This window comes from Microcebus murinus, chromosome 13 (assembly GCF_040939455.1).
Source record: "Microcebus murinus isolate Inina chromosome 13, M.murinus_Inina_mat1.0, whole genome shotgun sequence".
Lineage (NCBI taxonomy): Eukaryota > Metazoa > Chordata > Mammalia > Primates > Cheirogaleidae > Microcebus > Microcebus murinus.
Genome location: NC_134116.1, coordinates 37,674,366 through 37,695,233, shown reverse-complemented (window position 1 = coordinate 37,695,233; position 20,868 = coordinate 37,674,366). Strand labels below are relative to the sequence as shown.

Below are 20,868 nucleotides of genomic sequence, written 5' to 3'. Positions count from 1 at the left end.
ATCAGTTTCTACCAGTTCAAAGATTTAGTTTACACAGTTAATATCCCTATGTAGTAGCTTTAATAGTTATTTAAAAATTGGCTATCTTAAATATGGTCAATTTTTTTCTGAAGAAAAACAACCATTTATATAAATATCTTTAGTATACATTGTCTTAACAGTACAACCTAAAAACTTGGGTGGAATTAGTCTTTTAAAGACTAACTGTTTTTAAATGAATAAACTGTTTGGAATATATCTGCTTCTAGTTATGTTGAGTAAGCTTTTCTAAACTCCATGATATGTGCGTGGCAGGGATGAGTCTGTCTGCATTTCTGATTAATTAAAAGGTAGTTTCGAGATCCTAAGTTTCATAGCCAAAATGAAATGTTTACTTCCGTAGTATGCGAGGTTGTGTTTAATTTTCATGAAAAATAAATATTTGGATGCATTTGTTCTATGTTTTATTATCAACATATTCTTTCATAAGACCTAGCTGATGGGCAAAGAAACTTTAGACTTGAAAGTCTTCTTCTTCTTAAGTTGTTGATGTCTATTAAGAGTAAAAGTGTTTCCCCCCCTAAAATCATACTGTTTTGAAACTCTGTAACCTATATTTGAGTAGGCTAAGGACTAGGTGAAACATGTTCGTTGGCCTCTAATTCCAAGAGTGATATGAACAAAGCTTGCCTGGAGCCTGTTTCATGAGTTGTTGGGTCTAAAATGTTTAAGACAAATTAGCATCTGGGCTCAGCGTTCAGTGAAATTAAATTACTGACAAACTGAAACTGGGAGGTCACGTAGTTATAGCTGTAGTAAGAAGTATGCAGAACAACTTGTTTCAGTGGAAACCACAAGTCTGTCAAAGCAAGGTGTGCCTAAGTAGTACCTGCGAGAATGCTTGAGTGTGAGCATTGACTTTGCTTAAGAGCATTTCCCCTGATAATTCTATCTTGTTGGACCAAAAAACAAAGGGGGCCATTTGGCTCTGATGTGGTCTAAGTGCTAGACTAGCCTCCCAGATGAGGCATGGAAGCTGGCAAATGACTTCTTTAAAAATGTCGGCCAAGCTCTTTTGCCCTGAGATAGGATTTTTATTAAAAGAAGCAGATTTGAAGGAGCAAATGATTGCTTACTAAATAAAAATGCACTTTTTTTTTTTAATATGTAATGTGGAGACTCCTATGGGTCAAAATTCTTGTCCTATCATTATTGTAGATTAAAGGTCTTGGCGTTGGTTAGATCAGTGGTTTTGAGCTGGGGACAGTTTTGCCCCCCAGGGATGGCTGGCCATGTCTGGAGATACTTTTGGTTGTCATAGCAGCTACGATGACACAGACATCTAATGGGTCAGATGTGCTGCTAAACACCCTTTAATGCAGCCCCCACAACAAAGAATTTTCCTACTCCAAATATTAATAGTACTGGGTTCAGAAATTCTGGCTTAGATTTAGAATTTTCCTTATTCTCTCTCTGCCAGCACAATATTCCTGTGGAAATGAAGGATACTGACAGATGCTTTTGACATTCTGCTAAAATGTAACTTTTTATTTACTGACATACAATTCATACATTTCGGTGTCACTGTGTTTGTCTAATGGAAAGGCTCCTTGTAATTTATCTGAAAGTGTGGTAATATGTGAGTACTTTGAGATTATTTTGCACATAGGTATACATTAAATTTAACAAAAGTATGGCAAACTATCTGATTATTTTAAATGCTCTATCATAACTCAGCTGTTGAGACCGCATCTAATAGGGCGCATAGACCTGTCGTTGGCCTTTGTTACAAATACAATCTAACCATGACTTAGAGCAAATAGGAAAGGGCAGTTGATAGCCTCAGTGTAGGCGAGTGTGAAGTGCTTTTTGTTAGTGGACTGCAGTGAGAAATGTATAGTTGACATATGGAACTGAGGAGAATTTGTGTGTGTATGTGTGTGTGTGTGTAGAAAATGAGTGGCAGGAGCAGAAGCAATTAAAAGAACTGTTGCTATTGAATAATCCAGGACTTAACTGCAACTATTTTCCTTTTTTCCAGCAATTTGAGATCTACAATTTAATTCACAATAACTTCTCACTAGTCAGAGCTAGAGTACTCTCTTTTGGTTTTTTGTTTTTTAATTTTTAATTTTAATTTTTTAAATTTTCAAAAATTTTTGAGACAGATTCTCGCTCTGTCACCCAGTCTAGAGTGCCATGGCATCAGCCTTGCTCACAGCAACCTCAAACTCCTGGGCTCAAGCAATCCTCCTGCCGCAGCCTCCAGAGTAGTGAGTACTACAGGCATCCACCACCACACTCTAATTTTTCTATTTTTAGTAGAGATGGGGTCTTGCTCTTGCTCAGGCTGGTCTTGAACTCCTGACCTCAGTGATCCTCCCACCTCGGCCTCCCAAAGTGCTAGCATTACAGGCGTGAGCCACCGCGCCCCGCCTAGAGTACTCTTTATATTTCTGTAATTATATATATTATGTTATCTGATTTATAACTGAATCATTTTACTTTGTAGGAAGCTGCAGTTTTAATTTTTCCAAGTATGTTTGAATTATTCCATTTATTTGGGGATTATATATATTCAAGAGTCAGGTGATGCTTTTAATTTTGATACCCAGGATGGTAGGATCCATATATTTTCTTCCCAAAAGACTAATAAGCAAATTTATGATTTAGTCTTCATGAATGGTAGATTGAGGTCTACCTCAGTCTGATGTTATGAAACTCATCTTTTGTACTGATGAATAGATGACTAACTGCATCATTATCAATCATTTACTAAATATCCATACTGAACACACACACACCATCCACAGAGAAGAGGTGGTGTGACTTCCACAGGGCTGTCTGTGTGCACCTTCCATAAAAGGGCTGTAGGAGAACAAGCACAGTGACCACACCCACGTGCCACAGCGGCACTCTGGAGTGCTCCTGTAGCAAGTGTCATGGTCTTTGTGGTGGCATCACTCATGACAATTGTACTGCAGCAGTTGCTTGTAGTAGAAACCAGCTGGGCAGAGTAGCCCAGAAGTCCTGTACTGGAGGACTTGAAGTCGGCAGGAAGGTAGGGTTTCACATGAAAAGTTTTAATTTTACATGTCCGGCAATTTGACTCAGAAACTAAGTCCTCTATTTAAACCATTGCTCTCTATATCAGAATTTCTAAGCTGAGAATTTGAACAGATTGTAAACATGTTTCTTCCTTCCACCCCCTTACCATTTCAATCCAGTTTTTAGCACTTCCTCAGATACATTCTGTTCATAATATAATTACAGGATGGCAATGCTTTTGAGCACTATTTGTCATGTAAAGAAATTTTTTTCTAGTATAGATACACTCTATTATTTAGAGTATTAATATTTTAGGTATAACAGTAGCTTTAAATAAACATTAACATTGACCGAGTTTGTTTTCTTAAATCTATTAAAGTGAAGGTGGAGAAATCAAGAATTTATTATTTTTATACATGCTCGTTGCCAAAGGAACAGTAGTTGGAAGCAAAATTAGCGTTAACATATTTATATTGGAAAAATAAAGAAGGCTCAAAATGATATTTTAAGGATGCAACTGTTCTCTAAAGCTTCAAAGGGTGCTTGATTTTGCTGCAGGACTGTAAAGTCACTTCTTAGGAATCAGGTTCCCAGATGGCATCCTGTTTTAACAGTCTGCCAAACTGGGCTTGAGGTGTGTAAGTGTACATGTGTATTTAAGGTTTATTTATGTCAGTAAAACTATAACTACTTTGAATTCTTTAATTTCTTCTTTTTTTTTCTGATTTAAACCTCATTTTACATCTTTTTTATGCAAGTATATGTCTTTAAAATGAGTTTAACATCTTAATCTTTTTTTTTTTTTTTTAAAGCAAGCTTAATGATTTCCAAACTTGGCTCTGCAACTTGAGCATGGTGACTTCCACCTGTCAACTCATGTTACTATTTTAAAATGTTCCCTTCCTACTAACTTATTAGAAGAGTATAAAACGAAAAGGGAAGTTTATTGCAATGCATATGAGTATGTCTTATCTCTTTCAGCCATTCTCTGGTGTTAGGTACTTACTGGGAGATGGGAACATTAGTTCTTCTGAGTTGCTTAGGTTCTGTTTAGGGCAGCAGCAAAAATGTATGGCCAAGTTTGTAGATATTCTTTAATGGTAATACCTAAGAGTTCTAGCTGCGGATGAAGGTGTTGGATATCAGGCAGGTCTGATGCTGGGACAACCCATAGAATAATTGAATTTTTATTTCCATTTCTAGTTCTTAATGTATATTTCTCAGATACCCATGTTTTTTCTGGATGCCAACCTTTCTTCTTTAGCTCTCTACTCCCTCAAATCCAAAAAAGACATAGGGCCTGATTGTGTCTTAGACTGCTGGGTGTGACTTCATGCTGTGGGCTTTTCTGGGTAGGGTCTTTATCTTCAAAAGTATCTGACCTATATTCATCACTCCAAAGAGTCTCATACGGTGGCCAATGTGATTAGCAGTGGACATGAGTCAGTTCATGGAAGGATGATATTTTGCTTCCCCTGACTAGATAGTATTTGTTTTAAAACAAGGCCCTTAAACCAAAGAGACAGATATTTTTGTTGAAGGGATTTTTCTGTCTTTCAAATTATTGTCTGTAGGGCTTTCTATGTTGAATTAATCCAACTTTTAAAATTATATGCCTTATTATATCTATAGTACCCATAGCTGCTTTTGAAAATGTGAGCTTCACGAGTATCTAGAAATATTAAGCATTTTTTCTCTTTCATGTTCTATTCTGGCCTGATTTAAGTGATCATTTGTGTTAGTGTTGGGGTATATATGCTTAAATCTATTTCTGGAGCTATAGAATAGAAAATGGCACTTAATCCAGTAAGAGGAAATTTTGGTTTTAGAGAAGTCACCACTTGTCGTATAACAAACATTGATTCAGCATCTTCTATGTGGCATGTACTTATACAGACAGACATAGGTAAGATGGGAACCTGCCTTCAGTGGGGTTCACGTTGTAATTGGGGAGATGTTGCCATAAATTCATGGCTGGAATACATTGCATAAAGATAAATGCACAGAGGTATGGTCATTTCAACTTTTTAATCAGGAAACTCATCTAATTGGAGGTGGAACATCTCATCTGAGCTTTCTAAGGGCTTGTGTCCTCTACATCTAATTTTTCCCAAGACTGGAAACCATTTGAGAGCAGGTAGCACGTATTATTTCTTTTATCTCCTTGGTTCCTGACACCATAGGTGTTTGAAATGTTTATTTGAAAACTGTATTTTAATTACAAAGACTTCCTGGATATTTTAAAACTAGGCTTCAAAGATAGGGAGAAACCTATGTTTTTTTCTTTGCCTTGTCTTCCTCCTTTTATTCTCATCATTCAGATGCAAAGCAGGTCTGACAAAGCAGTCATTGAACTTTTGGTTTCAATTGCCTTTTACTTACTATACCAGAATAATGACAGGGCTTATTACAACATAATCTAAAACGTGTGCAGTTTAAGAGGAGGGTGTGTTTCCTCTCTGTGTGTGAGTAATAAGCTAAAACTGGAACTTTGGACCATGTGCCTTTCAAAGTAGTTGGTGGAAATTTTAATAAATCCTTATGCTGATGTGCAAACGATAAAACACTAATAATGTTTAACACATTTGAAGGATGTTTATTTATATGAAGTGACAGAAATATTTTGATGTCTTCCTATCATGATCACCAATCATTTTTTTTATCTTGTGAAACAAATCTAAAATGTATACATAAGACTTTGGGGTGGAACAATATGTTGGTTATATGGATAGTTGGAATATCTTGTAGAAGCTCAAGAGAAAGGAACATTTTTAAAAGCAGGAACTCATAGTAGTTTCTTATAGATCATTAGTATTACTTTAATAACAAAGTTTACCAACAAGTCTACATATAGTAAGCCTCACTCCTTCCAAAGTCAAGTTACCTGCCTCTTACCTTTGTCTAGCATTAAACAGTAAACCCTGCCCCCACTTACCCCCCAAAGTCACATTGATGTTGGTATAATTAAAAACCATTTGAAGAATATGAACACAAAGAAACTTGAAGATTTTTTAACGGCATATTTGGACTGTTTCTTCTAAACCCAAGGCTGAGTTTGTCACTTTCTCACAGGATGGCACAAAAACATTCAGTAGATGTGTGTCAGTTGTTATGAACAGAAACATCTTAAATAAGAATAGAGTCTTTGGTGTCCCCGGGCTTAGGTTTAATCCCATCCTATGTCACTTGGTAGCTAAAAGACCTTAGACAAGTTACTTTTCTTCCCTGTGATGGTTTTGCTTCTCTGTGAGTTTAATTTTATGGAAAATAATTGATTGTTTGCTCTGTGTCAAGCTGTGTGCTACATTGCTGTTCTCTGGGAATTTAGCAAATAATATCACTCAGGTGATACCCCTACCTCACAAAGATGTTGTAATGATTAAATAAAGTTAAGTATATAGAGCATATAATGCTTGGTGTATCAATAAATGGTACTGAGTTATTATTGTGATCATTTTCATAATTTGGCTTTCCTTGTTTGACCCTATGATGATTTGCATCCCTGTAGTAAAACATGGAGGCAAAAATCTGGCCCATAAGTTGTGATTATGAATTACAGGCTCTTTATTTTTGAGAACCGAGGCCATTTAAAACTTAGCCCTTCTCTCCATTGGGAGCAGAAATTAAAACATAGGTGTTTTTCTGACACTTCTGTTTAATCAACTTGTTACAATATATCTATTTTGTTAGTATAGCAAAGCTGGAGACCAGACAGCTAAATTACTTGCTCTTGCCCCTGTGTGAGACCAACACGATTTTAACTTTTTTGAGATCAATTTTTTTTCTGTATTTTCTGAAATATTATAAATATTTTGATTTGAGTGTTTCTTTAAAAGGTTTTAAGAAGAGCAAATTTAAAAAGCACATTCATAAATCCAAACTAAACACAAATCCAAAGCTTTACATTGTTTATTGGTTTAATTTTTATTGTTGCTTCATTTTTTCCTCTTTTCTGTGAAAAATGTCATTCTGGTCACAAAGAGGTTGTCCTTTAGATAAGATAAGAAGCTATTATCTGAAAGGTGTTTTATAGAACATATAAATATTTTAATTTTGGAATAAGTGTTTATAATGTCTTTACTGAACTCAAATTTATGTTGCAGCCATATTTTCTGCTTAGGGAAAACTCAGCTGCTTTTTGGGCACCTCCCATTTGTTTTAGTCCTCAAAGGGCTACTTACACTAATAGCATAAAAAGTCTTGATTATATTATTTGAAATATTTGTGGGTTTTAACATTAGGCATTAAGAAAGTATAAATAACTATAGGTACTGTCTTTGAGATGAAAAGGCATGCTTATTATTTAGTTCCAGTGTTACTTTTGTATACACTGAAAAAAGTCAAGAAACTAAGAAGTATAATCTTATGTCCAAATGCATTAACAGAAAACTTTATTTTTCCTTTAAAAAGTAGAATTTGACTATCAAATGTTAGATAGAGCAGGCATAAATGTTGTTTACTGGCTATTTGTTAATTTTTAAGAGTTTAGTTTAATGAAGCAGTTATGTTTTAGGGGTAATTGCCCTGTTAAAATTTCTTTCAAGGTGAGCAGCAGTCCCGGGTGGAATTGGTTGCTGATTGATTTATCCTCTTGTTTTTCAGAGACATGTCTCTCAGAGTGCCTCTGCTAAACTGGGAGGCAGGATTATGTGTCATTACTTTATCTTTTGAAGAGCTTAGTACTATTGCTACAGACACCACTAGCCAAATACGCACAGTAAACCCTAAGAAAACATGTTCCAAAAGTGTTACTGGAAAACCTTTAAGGAAACATTGTATACTTGCTATATAAATCTAAGGAACTCACACTAACATTCTTAAATGTAAATTGTAGGTATAATTTTTATAATGCAATAAAATTTCATTCAAAAAGTAGATTAAAATATACTTTGAATTAAAACACTTCAGATAAGCCAAATTTTTCCTAAACTAAAAAAGGAAAAAGTGGGGTTCTGGTCAGCTGAGAGAAGTACCTGTTTTGAATTAAGTGGTGTTTGCATTAACCACTGCCAATTTAACAAGGGTTTGCTCTGTGTGCTTTGAGCAATTTGGGGGAGAAATCCCTAAATAAATATCAGATGTCACTGTTATTACTACATCTCACTATTTCATTGCATTATAATAATATTTATGACTGCCAGATTTCTTTTGAAATGCTTCTTTTCTGTATTCTTAATTTACTGAGCTGGGACTAATCTTCAAAAGAATTAGGGTATCTGGCTCAACAATTTGGCTGACATGTTACTAGACTTCTTTTTTTTTTTCTTTTTTTTTTTTTTGAGACAGAGTCTCACTTTATTGCCCAGGCTAGAGTGAGTGCCATGGCGTCAGCCTAGCTCACAGCAACCTCAAACTCCTGGCTCAAGCAATCCTGCTGCCTCAGCCTCCCAAGTAGCTGGGACTACAGGCATTCACCACCATGCCCGGCTAATTTTTTGTATATATATATTAGTTGGCCAATTAATTTCTTTCTATTTATAGTAGAGACGGGGTCTCGCTCCTGCTCAGGCTGGTTTCGAACTTCTGACCTCGAGCAATCCGCCCGCCTCGGCCTCCCAGAGAGCTAGGATTACAGGCGTGAGCCACCGCGCCCGGCCTAGACTTCTTTTGGCTTAATACTGAAAAGGAAAAATGTCTAGTAAGTAGTTATTGTTTATCTCATGCTCAATTTTCATATAGGTGTATTTGTGTAAAATGCCCAAGAATAGAGCAGATGCACATTTGTTAAATAAGAATGTATATGAAAATTTCTAAAGACCCAGAGAATGAGGTACCAGATTTCTGAGGATCTTCAGATCCATTTTTATTTTGGCGATTAATTTATTTCACCTAAGGGGCTTGGTCCATGTCTTGGAGGAGAAATAGGAGCTGTAACAGTATTAAATATAGGTGTCCAAAACATGCTGAGTCCCAGAAGATTATTAATAAGAAATAGAGTTCTGTGTCCTTTCTCCCCATATTTTTCATTATTTTTTCCATACCACTTACAAGAAAGAGGCAGAAAAATCTCTTTATTAAGGACTCTGGCATCCATTGATGTAAGTCATGGTCTTCTAGGGTTGGAGACTACTTCTTCCAGGGAAGGAAGAAGCAGCCCAAGCTGCTGGGCTGTGGGGATAAAGGAGGTTGGGTGAGTAATGAGTGGTATGTGAGTCTTGCTATGTATAGCCTAATATTGAGTCCTTTTGTCTGTGGACCTTTTGTGCCTTGTCAGTAGCATCCTTTCGATATTTAATATTCACTATATTCGGATCCTGAATCTTGTGGGTAGATTAGAGAAACAAGATCTATTCCTTTCCTACCTTGATCTTAAAACCAAAAGTGGAGCGACAGAAATGCATTATTAAGTCTTAATTTTTGCTTTTGGGTCTTAAGGAACATTGAAATGATTTACAGTTTATGACCGTAAGGGAATGCTGGATTTAGAGTGATGAATACCAAACAGCTTAGGAAATCTCTGTGTTAGAGTCTCTAGAGTATATCAGAAATATTCCTGTCACTGTTATTCAATTAAGCATAGACAAACAAGAGCTAGTGGGCACTGTCAGGTGTTTTACACAAGTTATTTCTAAACTAGTAACAGTCCAGCCAGGCATCTCCCTTCTGCTTCAGAAGCCTGAAGGGAAATGAGGCAGAAAAAAGTAACTTGCTTAGCTCTATGACAATTGGCCAAGTAATGATGTTAGGTTTTTAATTCGGGGTGTATCTTTTCCTACATGTTTGTGCTCCTTCCACTGTATTATCTAAACAGACTTAAAGAGTCTTTAAACATTTGCTGATATTCTTTCTAGTGCTATGTGACTAAATTTGTCATGAGTTGCTTTTCACCGGACCAGCTATACTCAAAATGGATTCATGTACATGATTGATAATGCCTCATTTGATACATGGCACATACCTTAAAAGTTTTTCCTCGTTTGTGAGCTAAGTAACTTCGAGTGGATATATTATATGCCGTCAAATCTAAGATCACTGGTTTTAAGACCATTGATTTTAGGAATATTAAATGAGACCGTGTGTGCCTTAGAAGGGATATGGAACAAGGCATGGTCCTCCTAACACTGGCTAGTTGAAAAACAATGAAGTATTGGATTTTGATGTGTGTACATAAATGCCTTTGCAGGTTTTATGACTTTCATGGAGATATTTATGAATGTTCAATTGTGTTTGCCACGATAATGGAATGTTCCTGTTAAAGACTGAGGATTGTAAAATTTTACTAATCTAAATTGCTCAGGATCACAGTATTACACTTTGACCTGTAGAGCACTGACACAGAACATGTCTTTAAAAACAGAAATAGCAGATGCATTTTACTTAGAATAATTTATTTACCAGTATTTGATGTTCTGTTTTACTCAATCTTATTAAAACAAAACTAAACTATGACACCCATCTCCAAACATTCTTGGCTAGGAATAAGTGGTCTTTAAAAAAGAAAATATAACATGAGATATTTTTTTGTTGTTGCAGTTTAGATCATTGCATGTTAAATTTTATACAAAGACTTAAGGATTAATAATTTGAAGTCCTATTCTAAAACCCAAACTGTAAGCAAAAAAGATAAATTATAGTCAAGATATCTAGTCTATTGGATTAAAGAAGAACATTTGGATAAAGAACATTGGATAAAGAAGAACAGTTCAGTACATTGCCCAAAGTCCTGCTATCAGTGTAGTCATTGGAGGGTTATAACAGGTGGTAAGCACAGAGCATCAAGTGTAACAATAAATAGCCCAGTCTAATTCCAGTAAGATGAAACTCCTCTCTGGTTGCAGAAAAGGAGTGGGAGATCAGATAGTGACTCAGAAAAGCAAAGTCCAAGAAATGACTCAAGCACAGAAACACTTTAAGCACTACTAGGATTTTTTTTTTTTTTTTTTTTTTTTTTTTTTTTTTTTTTTTTTTTTTTTTTGAGACAGAGTCTCACTTTGTTGCCCGGGCTAGAGTGAGTGCCGTGGCGTCAGCCTAGCTCACAGCAACCTCAAACTCCTGGGCTCGAGTGATCCTTCTGCCTCAGCCTCCCGGGTAGCTGGGACTACAGGCATGCGCCACCATGCCCGGCTAATTTTTTATATATATATCAGTTGGCCAATTAATTTCTTTCTATTTATAGTAGAGACGGGGTCTCGCTCAGGCTGGTTTTGAACTCCTGACCTTGAGCAATCCGCCCGCCTCGGCCTCCCAAGAGCTAGGATTACAGGCGTGAGCCACAGCGCCCGGCCCACTACTAGGATTTATAGTAAATGGAACGATCACTTCTTCTCTTACCAAGCTTTTAAAAATTAATTCTAAGTTTCTAAATGATTGCCACTCATTAGTAGGAAAAATATGTATTAAGCTTTCATTTTGTGAATGGGATGTTTTAGATTACCAAAGACACATAAAACTAATAGGGCCCAAGATATGAGTATAGCAGAAGAATACAAATAAGGACAGTTCTCCTTTGAATAACAAGTAGATGGGTTAGATGTGATAATAAACACTTGAGTTTTAAGGCTATTAAATATATAAGGGAAGGACAAATACTGTTTTTGACAGAATAAGTGGAGGAGAATGGAAAGAAAATATTTAAATGTTTCACTTAATACCTTGTATATAACCACTTTATAAAGTAGAGGGTTGCCTGAGTTTACAGGTATGGAAACTCAGATTGAGAAGCTCTGTGACTTGCTCTAGTTCACAGGCTCAGTAAATGGTACAAGTGGAAACCTTTATTATGACTCCAAACCCAGTTTTCTTCTTGTTATAAAATTATGCCTCTGTATCCAAGTGAAAAATATGAAGATTGATTGAAGAAATTCCTTTTTTTCCCCCCTTAACATATTGATGTGTCTATCAGATATGGTAGGAAGAAAGTTCTGGAGATATGGAGGAGTTTGTAATTTTTTAGAAACTGTGGTTGAGAAACTACTCAGACTTTACTGAATGCTTTAAACAAGTGCTTCTCAAACGTCAGTGTACAAACTTCATATAAAACAACAACTAGGGTCTTATTCAAATGCAGACTGATTCATTAAGTCTAGAGCAGGGATTCTGTATTTTTAGCAAGTTCTCAGGTCTTGCTAATGAGGAACACACTCTGAGTAATAAGACTTTAAGCAATAAATGACAGTGGTCACATGCTGGAGTGAGAGTTTAATGGAGGTGTTGGGATGTAAGGTTTGAGTGTGTATCTAAAGAAAGGATGGGTAGGATTTGAATGGGAAGCGGGTGACCACTGCAAGTAAATTGACACATTCAGAGGCAAAGAGTCAAGGAGTCCAAATCAAATACTTCACAGAGCCTTCCAGAGGTAAAGCAATAATCAAAGCTGAGTTAAATAAGGGTTCAGCTCCTGAGACTTACATCTTGATGGGGGAAACTTAAGGTGTGAGTTTACTAGTGTAGTTTGGCAGATTGGAGGCAGGATGACAGTAGGTTGGGACAAGCTTGAGTGGTGCCTCAAGTATCCTGGTAGACATAGTGGAATTATTGCTGAATGCTATTCAGCAGAGGTTAAAATATTAAAATCAGAGACTTAGAAAGATGGGGTAATGAACTAGTATATAAAACAGATTGAATGACAAACTAGTACTGAGGCTGGGAGAGAGTTAAGGAAATTGCTGTAGTTGATGGGTGTTGTCATAAGGATACCAGCTGCCAAAAGCAGTGAACATGTATTAATAAACGAGGAGACAGATGCCAAAGATGTATGGCGTAAGAATGATGGGAAATTGATGAGAGTGAAGGAGCAAGAAGAGTCAGGTTCTGAGCTGTGCAACCATTAGCAGAAATAGGAAAGGCAGCTGACTTGGAGGTAAGATGGAAATTAACGTTTTAACACATTATGCTGGACATGACAAACATTCAAATAGAAATATAGGAGTTGTCAATGTATTTAAGCAGAAATCAGGACTGGCTTTGTAGATTTGGGAGTCATATGTGAAGCGCTAATAGTCATTTGTAGGAAATCAAAGTCTAGCTCTGAAGAAGTAAGAGTAGAGAGAGAAGTGTTCCCTCATTCTTTTTTTAAAATGAGTACTTCCTTGCATTATACTTTTTTCATGCCTGTGCTTTCTTGCTGGTGCAAAATGACCACCATTGACTCTAAAACCAAGCCATACTTTTGTCCATGCTATTTTCTTCTCCAGGAGACCTTTCTCACCCACCCTTACCCTTTGTCTTAAATTTTTTTCCAGCTTTATATGTCTTAAAATTTTTTCCAGCTTTTTCCAGTAGCATAATTTACATGCAACAAAATTCATCTTTGTGTGTGTGTACAGTTTAAATTTTAGTGATCAAATTCAGTTGTGTAACTATCACCATTATCAAGCTATAGAACCCTAGACATTTACTCGTGCCCCTTAATAATCAAGCCCCTCATCAGATTTCTAGTGTTTTCAGTCACTATAGAGTTTCTTTTTCTAGAATATCATATAAATGGAACATATAGTATGTAGACTGTTGTGTTTGACCACTTTAAGTGTGCATACTGCTTTTGAAATTCATGCTGCTACATAATTCTTTATTACTGAGTAGTATTTCCCACTGTGGACATGCCACAGCTTGTTCATTCAGTCACCAGTTGATGGACATTCATGTTTCCAAGTTTTGGCTATTATGAATAATGCTGTACAAACACTCATATACACGTTTTTGTGTGAGCATGTTTTCATTTTTCTTGGTTAAGTACTTAGGGAAGGGATTGGTGGGTCAAATGGTAAATATATGATTAGCTTTATAAGAAATCACCATGGTGCTTTCAAGAGAGGCTGCACCATTTTGCATTCCCACCTGTATTGTATGAGAATAACAGTTGCCCCACCTTCTCCCCAACATTTAATACTACCAGTCTATTGAATTTAGTCATTCTACTTAGTGTGTGGTGGTATTGTGGTTTTAGTTCACATTTTCCTCATGACTAGAGATATGGGTATCTTTTCATGTACTTCATGGCTGTTCATACATGTTCTTTTCTGAAGAGTCTTCAAATTTTTTACCAACTTCTTAAAATTGAGTTGTCTTTATCTCATTGAGTTGCAAAAGTTCTTTTTACATTCCAGTTAGAAAACCTTTGTCAGATATGTTTATCAAATATCTTCTCCCAGTCTATTGCTTGCCTTTTTGTTTCAGAGTTTCTTAACTGTCTTCTGACAAGCAATAGATTTTTTTGATGAAATTACTATTTTATGATTTTTTTTTATGATGCATGCTTTCTTGTGTCATTCTTAAGAAACCTTTGCCAAACCTAATGTTGCAAAGATACTGTCTTCCCCAAAATAATGTGAGGTGATAAAGATTATGAAAAAAAAAATAAACCTAGTTGAGGAAGAGAGATGTCAGAAAAGTTCTTTGGCTGTGATAATAATATTTTAAGCATTATTTTTAGATAAAACTCTATATTCAGTAGATTTAAAGACACTGATAAAATCAGTTGTTGGGATGAATGTTGTATTCTAATAATATAAAGAGTTTTGGCAAATTTTATCCCTGAGAAAAAGCTCACTGAGTTGAAGCTTTCATGTGCTTTAAAGTTTTCAGTCAGAAAGGAGGCACCTTGAAGTAATGCATATCTTAATTAGCATAATTTCACCATTCCACAATATATAAATATTTCAAAACATCACATTGTACAAAATAAATATGCAGTTTTTATTTTTCAATGAAAAAATTTAAAAAGGTGGCATTCTAACTTCTGAAGGTTAGGGTGCATTTGTGTGTATACACATGAGACCTTCTCTCTCCTGTGCCCCCGCCCCCAAATCTGCCAGGCCACTGACTGTTAGGGCTTGTGTCTTTTTATTTATTTATTTATTTTGAGACAGAGTCTCGCTCTGTTGCCCAGGCTAGAGGGAGTGCCATGGCGTCAGCCTAGCTCACAGCATCCTCAAACTCCTGGGCTCAAGCAATCCTGCTGCCTCAGCCTCCCAAGTAGCTGGGACTACAGGCATGTACCACCATGCCTGGCTAATTTTTTCTGTATATATTAGTTGGCCAATTAATTTCTTTGTATTTATAGTAGAGACGGGGTCTCGCTCTTGCTCAGGCTGGTTTCGAACTCCTGACCTCGAGCAATCCGCCCGCCTTGGCCTCTCAGAGTGCTAGGATACAGGCGTGAGCCACCGCGCCCGGCCTAGGGCTTGTGTCTTTGCATTCAGATTTCACCTTCACACACGAGTTGGGGTTTAGCTTCTCTTTTTAAGACTTTTGCATGATTTGAATTCCAGGAATCTCGGACTGATCAGATGGTTAAATGCTTATGGTATTTTGACTCTTGATTTTTGTAAAGAGATTAGATATTTAGTCTATTCTTCTCAAATCTTGTGTGTATACTTGAAACATGCATTCTCACTCATAAGCCCAGCATGGCTCCCACTCACCCACCGTGTCAGACCCAAGCACTCCTCTGATAGTTTTATGTGGTTCTGCCTTCGATTACTTGTTGCTTATCCAGCTTCCATACAAGCTTTGCTGGCCAGTAAGGCCAGCTTCCTCTTTCCTTGCCTCCCCTGGACAGCCAGGTTCCAACTCACCTCATCCTTGGAGCTGTCTCTTGCTAGCATAGGAAGCCAGATGGCTGGTTCAGCCACCGCCGACTGTGCAGACAAGTTCCCTGGCCTTCTCTGTCTTTCCGAGTCTTTATAAAATGAAAAACAACACTAATACCTACTGCATAGGGACTATTGTGAGGATTAAATGAATTATTATATATAAGGAGCTTAGATGCCTGACAAATAGCCAATATTCAACAAACATTAGTAATTTTGTTACTTATCTTAGATAAACTTTTGAAATTCTATATATTCATTTCTCCTACCCCCAGGTACCTTGTTCATGGTTCTCTTCCTCCTCTTCCACTCCTAAGTGAACAATTTGACAATCTGGTGTTTGATCCCCTTTTATGTTCTCTCTTTTTATGAACTCTAAGAAGAAAGTTGGACTCACATCATTTGAAAGCTTTTTAAAAAAATTACATCAATTGCTTTTTTGAATAACTTTGATAATGTACTAATTTTCTGCTACCAACGACCTTGATTTTGGTTTCAAACAATTTTCCATTTCTCAAATTAAAGAAATTGACATTTAAGAGAAAATAAATACCATATTAAAAAGGCGTTAGCCTTCAACAGCTCTGGAGCACATTATCCCACAGTCATAATTGAGGTAACGCATGGAACATCTATTTATATTAGTCTCGAGTGCTTAGTCATGTCATACAGCTGATGTGAGTGTTCACAGTTGCATTTGAACTTACCAGAAAGGCTGAGGGGGGAAGGATCTCTAGAGAGAATAGTACATCTCTATGTGGATTTTCATACCAATTAAAAAATTTCAATGGGAATTATTAATTTGAGAAACATATACTTTTAAGTATATAAGTGTATATTTACTTTGTAAGAGATAAAAACCAGAAAGTCAGACCTGAAGGTACTAACAAGATACTTTTATCCAGTACAGTCCTTTCCCAGAGAAAATATCCTAGGAGAGGTCAGGTGGCTTTTGCAGTGTCAGCCAGTGAGCTAAGATAGGTGTCTGGACTTCAGTCCCGTGTCCTGAGTGTTGGTGTGGTTATTTCCACTGTACCTCTCTGCTGGTTCAAGCAGAGCAGCAGAAGACTCTGATGAGAGTACTATTTTACTTTACCTAGCATTAACTCATTATTTCAAAGAGTGACTGTCTACAGTAATGGTACTTGATTTACATTGTACTTTATTGCTGTTGTTCAGATTTTGGAATTTGAATAAAATAAGGGCCGAACTTAAAATTTAAAGGCAACTTACCTGTTTTAATCAGCACACCAGGGTATATTCACATTATTTCATGTTTTAGAATATAAAGAAGAAAGTTTACTGATGGCAATTTAATTTTTCTATCCAGCCACTGTATATTTTTTATGTTTTATACCTATTTGTAAAAAGTCTGTTTTCCTTTTTTTAAATCTGATACCTTGCAATTCTATTTACACTATAGTTATGTAAACTACTTTGGTATTAAAATTTTCTCTGTGGGATTTTCTAATGAGGTGGTCTTATTTTCATGCTCATTTAATTTATGATCACATCCAGATGTGTTATTTCAATCTTAGTTACTTTAGATTTTCTTAACTAGGGAAAAAGATTAGGCAATACAAAAATATTTCTAGACTTGTTTCTTACCAATTACCCTTCTTTAGAGACATAAAATAGGAACACATGGTAATATGAAGAAATTATAAAATGAATGCAATGAAAGTAACTTAACCTTCTGAATAGCATTCCTTTAAAGCAGACATTGATCGACTTTTCAGAAATTTCATGGAAGAAATTCTTTCTGTGCTACTTGAAACATTTTGTTCTGTGGACTCAAGATATGTGGTTTTTTTTAAGTGCCTAGGCAGTCTCTTCTGGATCCCATAGAATGTTAGTGCTTATGAAGTGTTAAATAATAAATTTAGTGACCTTCCCTGTCCTTTAGATCCTTGGACCAAGGCATGCTGAGAGGCAGTTTGGTGTAGTGTAGTGATAGCAGGAAGTTGAGTGCATTTTTAGGGTGCTTTCTGAAGCAGATCTAAGTTCAGTGAAGCAGATTGGGATTTTTTTTGTCAACACTTGAAAATCATTGGCAGTATTTCCAGGCCTTGCACTTAACTTCGAGTTTCAGTTAAACTTCCTTTTTCAGAGAAGTAACTGAACTCATTGAAGCTATAATTTCAGTTCAAATGCAATTTTAACTTTGACATATTGCTAGGGCAGTGGCTTTCAATCATTAGCACCCTCAAGGCTCATTACAACATATAATACTAGACCTCTCAGCTCAGAGAGGATTCTGTTTTAGAAAGGTTCTTGAGGAGGTGTAGAGCAAGACTGGAGGCTGGCAGGAAATGAATTATATCTGAGAAAGAAGAGATGAATTTGAGATATCTAGAAGCTAGAATTGATGGGTTTTAGTGATAATAGTTTTCGGGAAAGGGAGTTGTTTAGCTTAGGCCTCAGTTCTCTGGCTTTAAAACCTGGGGCTTCATCAGGGCAGAGCATGTAGAAGGATGAACAGGCTTGGAGATTAGATGATGTGTGCACTTAAGAAGAAATTATTAAATTTTAAATCCTGGGCAGGAATAATGACAGTGATATAGCTGAGAAAAGTTTCCTGGGAAGCATTAGAAGAATTGGATTGGCACTAAATATGGTGACCAGGGGTGAGAGAAGGGAGAAACCCTCATTAGATTTAATAGTCTTGGGGAGATTTTGAAAGGTAATCACAAATAAAATAGGAATCTTGAAATTGATGGCTATAAGTGTAAACTAGTCTGAGTGACATACAATGGAAACCTATATTGAATGTGAAAGTTAACTGACAGGCAGGGTCATATTAAACTGAATTTGAAAGCCAATTATGTTATTCTTTTGAAGCATGCCCATTGTTTCTCAGTGGTTCATAACAGGGTGATCGGTGATACTCTAATCTGAAATTCTAAATGCTGTATGGAAAGCTAACTAGGAAGTGAGGCGGGCGTGTGTGCATGTGTGTACACATGTAAAATCAAGAGTGGTATGTGTAAATGGAAAATTTAACATAATGCATCCTGTTGACTAAAGACAAGTGACTTTATACAAATTATCAGAAACAAAAATATTTAGTTAAAAACAAACATGATATATCTTCCTTGGACAATTGGTCAGTTCCTCTAACTGTATTTATTTGTATTCATGCGATAGGGTGGATTTAGTTTTATTAGTTCTGAGATGTTTGGAAAATGTGTCCATAAAGAAGAAATTTCTTATTCCTATTTTCTAATGACACTTGTATTTTTTTTCTTTTCGTATTTGTAATTTGCTATGGGAAAGATATTCTCTTTGAAGTTTCTTTACCTTATTCTACTTTCTTAAGCTAATTGGAATTAAGTAGTTTCATGTGAAAATTTGGTAACAAAATTGAGCTGTAACCTATGAGTTTCACTGACACAGACGGTACTGTTGACAGCAGTTGGCTGTGGATAGGGATTAAAATGGAGAATAAGGAGTAGGTGTTTCATTTTTTATTCAAATGATACTCGTATGCTGTGAATATACTCTCAGGTCAGATAAACTTGGGTTTGAATTATAACTAAGAAAGGTAACTTCTGGAAAATTGCTTAATCTCCTTAAGCTTCAGTCTCATAGCTACAGAAATGGGGATTATACTAAACATAGAACTATAGTGGTGATAGAATTAAGCTGCATATGTAGTGTGTAGAGCTATGCTGCTACAGTGCTTGTATTAGTTTTCTGTTGCCACTGTAACAAATTACTACAAGTTTAGTGACTTTTAAAATAGTAAATTTATTCTCCTGCAGTTCTGGATGCCATGTCTAAAATGAGTCTTACGGGGTTACGATCAAGGTGTGTCAGCTGTGTTGATTGCTTCTAGAAGCTCAGGGGAGAATCCATTCCTTGTTCCTTTCATCTCCAGAGCGAGTCACATTCCTTGGCTCCTGGCTCTATCACTCCAGTCTCTGTCTCTGTGGTCACATCCCCTTCTTTTCTATGATGGTCAAGTCTCCTTCTTCCTCTCTCTCATAAGGACATTTGTGATTATATTTAGGACCTACTGGGATAATCAGGATGTCCCCCAATCTCAAGGTCTTATTAATAATTTTTTTTTTGAGATGGAGTCTTGCTTTGTTGCCCTGGCTAGAGTGAGTGCCGCGGCGTCAGCCTAGCTCACAGCAACCTCAGACTTCTGGGCTCAAGCAATCCTCTTGCCTCAGCCTCCTGAGTAGCTGGGACTACAGGCATGTGCCACCATGCCCGGCTAATGTTTTCTATATATTTTTAGTTGTCCAGATAATTTCTTTCTATTTTTAGTAGAGACGGGTCTCACTTTTGCTAGGCTGGTCTCAAACCCCTGAGCTCAAACAGTCCTCCCGCCTTGGCCTCCTAGAGTGCTAGGATTATAGGCGTGAGCTATTGCGCCCAGCCTCTTATTAATAAGTTAATCATATTTGCAGAGTTCTTTTTGCCATATAAGGTAACAGGGATTAGGAAGTAGACATGGGGGGCAGGAGCCTCTCACTGAACTCAGTAAATTATCAATATTTTAAATTGTGAATGAGGAACAAAGAATTAGAAATGGAATCCATTTTACAAGTTAAAACCATTTGTGGGTACAATATGGATTATTCAGATACAGTGTATTTCACGTACAGATGTCTCTTACATCACGTACATAACCATTCTGGAGAGCATGAAAAATGGGATCTAAAATGTGTAGCAATTAGGTAATGGATTAAATGAGGCCTAATTGGAGGAGTAGGAACATCTAAGTTGGTCAGACTTTCTAGGAATATATTGCAGGATCCCTGTGCTAGAGAAAAGGAAGATCTGATACATCATTTCTTGCCACTTTCTATCTGAGATACAAATGAGCCTGAATGAGTTTTTTTTAAGGGAGCAAGAATGTTGGCCTCCTAGCTCTACCAAATTATAATTCTTTCCACATTTAATGTCTATTTACTGAGTACCTGTTGTGGCTGAGGCACTGAGCTAGGTCTTGCCCTTTGATCTGATGGTAGGTTTTACAGTAACTGTCAGGTATGTAGTCCTTGCTTTGCTCTTTGCTTCACTCCTACATTTAATATCTTTTTCTAATTTGGGGTCATTAAATGAACCTTTCAGCTAATTTTAGGCCCCTGGGAACCTTGAGTATGCTTTATCTGATTAGAGGAGTTAGTTAAATTCTTACATCCTCTAAAATTATGGTTCTTACCCATGGGTAATTTTGTCCAGCCCCTTCTCCCCAGAGGACATTTGGCAATGTCTGGAGACATTTCTGACTCTTTTCATGACTGAGTGGGGGAGCGGTACTGGTATCTAGTGGATGGAGGCCAGGAATTCTGGTTAC

At 36.6% G+C, this 20,868-nt stretch overlaps 1 protein-coding gene across 10 annotated transcripts in view; it reads left to right on the top strand.

The window, feature by feature from the left end:
- Nucleotides 1-20,868, top strand: part of LMO7 (LIM domain 7) — a 196,754-nt gene that overhangs the window by 103,843 nt on the left and 72,043 nt on the right. The gene's annotated exons all lie outside the window — the stretch shown is intronic.